Source organism: Haliotis rubra, unplaced genomic scaffold, assembly GCF_003918875.1.
Source record: "Haliotis rubra isolate DU_JTF1 unplaced genomic scaffold, ASM391887v1 Scf162, whole genome shotgun sequence".
NCBI classification, from domain to species: Eukaryota; Metazoa; Mollusca; class Gastropoda; order Lepetellida; family Haliotidae; genus Haliotis; species Haliotis rubra.
The window spans coordinates 1,433,262-1,439,977 of NW_025765581.1; the positions used below are offsets into that span (position 1 = coordinate 1,433,262).

At 35.2% G+C, this 6,716-nt stretch overlaps 1 protein-coding gene across 1 annotated transcript in view; it reads right to left on the minus strand.

Moving 5' to 3' along the window:
• LOC124271669 (phosphatidylinositide phosphatase SAC2-like) overlaps positions 1-6,716 on the minus strand; it is a 411,520-nt gene that overhangs the window by 195,077 nt on the left and 209,727 nt on the right.

Here is a 6,716-nt window from a genome sequence, read left to right on the forward strand (position 1 = left end):
ACTGAAGTCTTTTGTTAACATTTGAATTACACACTGAAGTCTTTTTGTTACAGCAGGAAGAGTTACTGAAGTCTTTTTGTTTTTTGTTAACATTTGAATTACAGCAGGAAGAGTTACTGAAGTCTTTTGTTAACATTTGAATTGAGTTACTGAAGTCTTTTGTTAACATTTGAATTACAGCAGGAAGAGTTACTGAAGTCTTTTGTTAACATTTTTTGAAATTACAGCAGGAAGAGTTACTGAAGTTTTTGTTAACATTTGAATTACAGCAGGAAGAGTTACTGAAGTCTTTTGTTAACATTTGAATACACATTTGAGTCACATTTTGAATTACAGCAGGAAGAGTTACTGAAGTCTTTTGTTAACATTTGAATTACAGCAGGAAGAGTTACAGTCTTTTTGAATTTGAATTACAGCAGGAAGAGTTACTGAAGTCTTTTTTGTTAACATTTGAATCACAGCAGGAAGAGTTACTGAAGTCTTTTGTTAACATTTGAATTACAGCAGGAAGAGTTAACTACAGCAGGAAAGTCTGAAGTTTTGTTAACATTTGAATTACAGCAGGAAGAGTTACTGAAGTCTTTTTGTTAACATTTGAATTACAGCAGGAAGAGTTACTGGGAATTACAGCAGGAAGAGTTACTGAAGTCTTTTTGTTAACATTTGAATTACAGCAGGAAGAGTTACTTTTTGTTAACAGTCAGGAAGAGTTACTGGAAGTCTTTTTGTTAACATTTGAATTACAGCGGGAAGAGTTACTGAAGTCTTTTTGTTAACATTTGAATTACAGCAGGAAGAGGAAGAGTTACTGAAGTCTTTTGTTAACATTTGAATTACAGTTAACATTTGAATTACAGCGGGAAGAGTTACTGAAGTCTATCATCCAGCGATATATGCTTCTGTTGTTCAATTGCACATTTCGATATTTTACATATTATACTGTGATTTGATATCAAAATATTAAATAAGTACTTAAGTCTTTCATGTGCCAATTTATTTCAGTTGTGGTTCATTGAAATCTGTGTATATTTTACCTAATGTAATTTGATATAAAAATGATATTAATTATAAGTTAAAAAAACAAACATTTGATAACATCTATTCAATATATACCAATATATATGCAAAATAACATCAGATATGTATGACCATTACAAACATCTGTTGGGGTTCATAAATGGCTGAGTTTCAATGGATGTCTAATATCAGGAGTGGCTATTAAGATTTAATTGATTTAATACCTATTATATGCCAAATCAAGCTCGCTGTGCTACATTATTAACCCAGTCAATTGATCAGGGTGCATGTGATGGGAATTCTCAACTCCCTGGGGAGTAAACGACCCAAGCCACCAGTGAGGTGCTATAGTTTAACAATTACCTGCCAGGTACCCATTCACTGCAAGTGAGTGGGTTTAGTTTAGTTTTACACCGCACTCAGCAATATTCCAGGTATATGGTGGCAGTCTGTAAATAATCGAGTCTGGACAAGACAATACAGTGATCAACAGCATGAACATCGATCTACGCATTGGGAGACGATGACATGTGTCAGCCAAGTCAGCGAGCCTGACCAGCCGATCCTGTTAGTCACCTCTTACAAGACCTGGATCTTCACGGGTCCATTCACTGCGAGACAATTAAGATCAGGTCTAGAATTGGTCTTCAGCAACCTATGCTTGTAGTGAGAGGTGACTAACGGGTGCTCGGTTTATGCATATCATTGCATCCCAACTGCATAGATTGGTGCTCATACTGTCGATCACTGGGTTGTTTGGCCTAGACGCGATTATTTACTCGAATATTGCTGAGTGCGGCATTAAACAACCGACGGATGTGTGACATGTCTTACACACTTCTACCACATGATGATAAAACATCAAAGGAGGATAAAAATATCAACATCAGGATAAAAACTAAATTGATAGCTGTGAATACAGTATGACTATACATTACTTAATGTACATTTCATGACAACATAGGTATAACTGTGAGAATAATGGAAAATTGACTTTTCCAATATGGCTGATTTAGCCACCATATTAGTAATTTGATTAGCGACATCAGTGCTGGGATCATTCATGTTTAGTTTCAGCATCAAAGGCACGGTGCTCACAGACAAGACATTGAAAATATACACTCTTACTGCAGACAGATAATGATGAACAAATCTCCATGACACAGTCCGAACATAAAAGCGTTGGACATGAAATTTGTAATCATCAGTGTTTTGAGACATTTGTCTAAGAGATGTCTAGGGCAGCATGTTTCCAGTTATGTCAATGTCACATTCCCAAGACCAGCGAACATTAGTGATTGGTCGAAAAGTAGGAATACAGCCATGATACGTCTTATTTGATTTCCAATCAAAATACCTAAATAAATCTTGAAAGTTCATATGGTGACCAACTCAACAACTCAAGACTTTTGACAGTTTGGAGAAGTTTGCAAATTATTGAATAAAATCCAAGATGGCTACCTGACATCCATATTGAAATTCCAGTTTTGATGCCAGCATTGAACCCTTTAATACTAACACTGCTGAATCCATAAATGCCATAGGAGTATTACTTTTGAATATTTTCCTCAGTACATGTATTAAAATATCAACTGATACATAGATGCACTGTATATCATATCAACAGGGGAAGTTATGATTCATCAGAAATCAGATAATGGCAATATCCAATTTAAAACCCAAGTTGATGTTTCTATTTTTTAAACTATCATTAATTTCATCGGAGTTTGTCCAAGACGGTATGAAAGAACAGTAGTGCCTTTGTCCATGTCTCGGAATTTGCATAAAACACCATGTTAGGAAGGCTTTGACGGCAGCTGAAATCAGCTCCAAAGAAACTCTCTCCATTTTCACAAAACAATGAAGATGAGAAGTAAACCAACCAAAGCAACATCCTCAGGCCTGGTTGTCTCATAACACCCAACTTCTATGCATTTATATCCATTAGTAAACTTTCTATATTTACACAGATTCGCTGCTATTTTATTTCCTGGCTGAAATTAAATCAGCTTCTCAATTTAAGATCAGAATCAAATAAGTTTAAGTTTGATTGTTTTGTGACTATAACAGACTAACAAACAAAACAAAATCTTTTTTAAACAAGGAAGAATGAAGGTAACATTTAAAAAGTTCATCAACAGCTGACACAACCCAACAAGACTACCACCAGTGCGTTACACGACATTATTTCCTTTAGATACTATTTACCAAACAACTGCTTATGACTCACACAGATTATAGTATGTACCTGTAACATAGACCTTTAACATTCCTGACCTATAAAGACTGTTGCAGCAATGTTAGGTCAACGTAGGTCTGGGTCAACTTCTTTTTAAATATACACACTGGGTGGGTCTTTTACAGAAATCTTCAAAGCTTCTGAAGTGTACCGCAAAATTGCCACACATCAAAAAGCACAATTAGTTGTGAATGTAAATCACATCTTTCTGGTCTAACGGGGCAACCATATTGCAGGTAACGTAGAGCCCCCAAGTATATCTACAGGTGCCATGAGGAGGGATCCTCCTAGGGGCCGTATCAAAAGGTTTGAGATTTCTTAAACTTGTGTGGGTGAAGGGTTTCGAGAAGGTGTGTTAGGACAGTGGTTTATGGTGTATTAAGTGTATGAACAGAATGTCTGTGTTAGATCTGGGAAGCCAATCTTGTATCCCCTATATAACACTGCATCAACGCTTTCATATATGAGAGGCGATGGGGTAGCCTAGTGGATAAAGTGTTCACTCATCATGCTGAAGACCCAGGTTTGATTCCCCACATGGGTACAATGTGTGAAGCCCATTTCTGGTGTCCCCCACTGTGATATTGCAGAAATATTACTAAAAGTGGCATAAAACAACTCACTTACTGTTATAACATACATTTTATTCATAAACAGAAACAAAAAAAGTGAACTTCACAGACAGTGTTGCGAAATTGCCACTGGCCCGCTAGCCTGTGGCTAGTAAATATCAAGTCGGACCAGTAAATCTCCACAGTCACTGGCCGGACTGGCTAGTGAATTTTTATGGAGTCATTTTGTAAATATATCAGTCTCTCCGACTTTTTAAGTTATAATACACTTTTAAATGATTCAAGATTATGGCCTGGTAAAAATGTTTATCATATTAGCAGCTTAATGATGAAACCCGTGTCTACATTCAAATGTCGGACCAGTGAATTATTCTGTGGGTTAGTAACTTCCAGGCATAGCTATCCCAACTGGCTTGCAAAATTTGGAAACTATTTCGCAAACTGCATACTGATGATTTAGACATAAACAGAGAAAACTGTACAGAATAATATGAAATTAATGAATCACTTGTTCACGCTTTTATTGCAAAACAAGCCAATCAAAGAATGGTAGTTCACAAATGGACAGGGACTATTTTGTTTTTGTATTGGTGTTGCTGTCTTGTAACAGTGCATGTTCAGTGACTGATATTACGAGCAATAATTCACTACATCAGGATAGTAGCATTTATCAACCAGAACCTTCTGAAGATATCTCACACAACAAGCATAGGGCGCTGATGACCATTTCTTACCTGCAATGTATTGTAGCTTTTTGGAAATATGTAAAAATATATTGTTTTGTTAGCCAATTATGTTCTTTGCCATCAATTGAAATGTATTTACTAATTGCTAAACCAAAGTATCAGTTGTAACTGGTAATAACCAGTTGTGGAGAAATAGCTTTTCCATAAAAAGAGCCAAAACACTGTTGACACATCCCCTAAGTGTAGTATGTTGTTAACACAAGTATTAGGAGCAAGCTAAATAACGGAGATGTACAGTTTGTAAGGTTATATGGGTGTGTTGCTACACAAAAATAAGCTTCTGAAAAAGCTTTTAAGAAAATACAAAATAAAGACGACAGGAAAAGAATTCATCACAAATATTTTTTCTTTTTTCAAACCTTTGATATTTACACAGTAATTATATTTGTCTATACTGCTTTGTATCAATATTATGAAGAGATCTCGCCCACAGTAAAATAATAATTAAAAAAATAAGACGCAGATATGTTAACAGGAAAATCATTTCTGGTTTATGCATACGCAAAAGCATATTTACTTCTACACAAATAATGTAAACAGGAAAGTAGGATCCATTTCTGTGGGATCTGTAGGGATTCCAGGTATAGATGAAACATACGATTTTATGGATAACAAATTCCATGCAATAAACAAGAATTTGTCACCAAAAAAGGCATATGCATCATTATTGATTTGCCAACTTCAAGAATGCTATCAAAGAATATCAGTTTCCAATGCTTATCAAAGAGGCAACTGATGGAATCATTGGTCAGACTTGACTGATGTCACTGTGTCTGTACTGGGTGGAATGATGCTCATGACATCAATCACTGGTTTGGTTCAAACTTGGTCATTTACATACCACCATATAGATGGTGTATAGCTGTGTGTGGGGCTAACAACAAACAAAGAAATATTCCTGTAGGGAGCAGTGTGTCAGTCAATTGGTAAAAATAGTCTCTCTCTCGCCATAACAAAGGCCTAGTTCAATAGGTACGATGTGTGAAGCCCATTTCCAGCATCCCCCGCCATATTACTGGAATATTACCAACCCATTCACTCATTCTAAACAAACTATTCACTAAACTCTCTAAACAAACTATTCACTAAACTCTCTAAACAAACTATTCACTAAACTCTCTAAACAAACTATTCAAACAAACTATTCACTAAACTCTCTAAACAAACTATTCACTAAACTCTCTAAACAAACTATTCACTAAACTCTCTAAACAAACTATTCACAATGATCAAAGAAAACATAAACATAATAGATTTTGTCAGTCATAGGGAAACTGAATGATGTTATTTACTTTTAACTATATCTGGGTTATAAGTGGTCTTCAATAACCCATGCTTGCCATAACGGTGACTAACGGCGGTCAAGCTCGCTGACTAAGTTCCCACGTATCATCGTATTCCGACTATGTTGATTGATGCTCATGGTGAATTGTCTTGTCCAGACTCCAATATTTACATACTGCTGACATATAGCTGGACTATTGCTAACTGTGATGTTAGACAACAAACTACTAAAACAAGACAAAATAAGATTCCTTCAAAACTACTTCCAGCTTCATTCATTCAGAAGCAAGTAAACCTTACTAATCTACCTAATCTGAAAATCTTTAACAATTTTCTGAAAATATTTTGTGAATTAAATTTGTGACATATGTGAACTTAACTCCCCCTAATATTCTTACAGAGTAGAGGCCGAAGTAGGAGACACATAAGCTGACGAAGAAGCCATGGCATTTTAACGTTCAAGCCATAATCCTCCGTTAAGTCTCCTCAATGTTTGAAGATGTTTTAAGTCTCTGTAAAGTTCACAAACAAAACTGTAATGAGAATATAATTATCTTTTGAATCACAAGAGATCTTTAAAAATCTTCATAATTTTATAACCAAAAATAGCTACATTTTTACCATTTCCCTTAAATCAACATCTTTCTGTCTCCAATCTTACAAAATACAATCACAAAACAGGAAATTATCAATGTGAAAACAAGTTTAAAGATGGAAAAATGCACCAAAATTTATAAACTACACAAAACAATCACAAAATCAAATTCACAAAACAAAATTCATCTAAACGTCTTCCAAAACATTTATCAAAACATACAATGAAGGTAACATACTTCACAAGCACCAGCTCACATAATT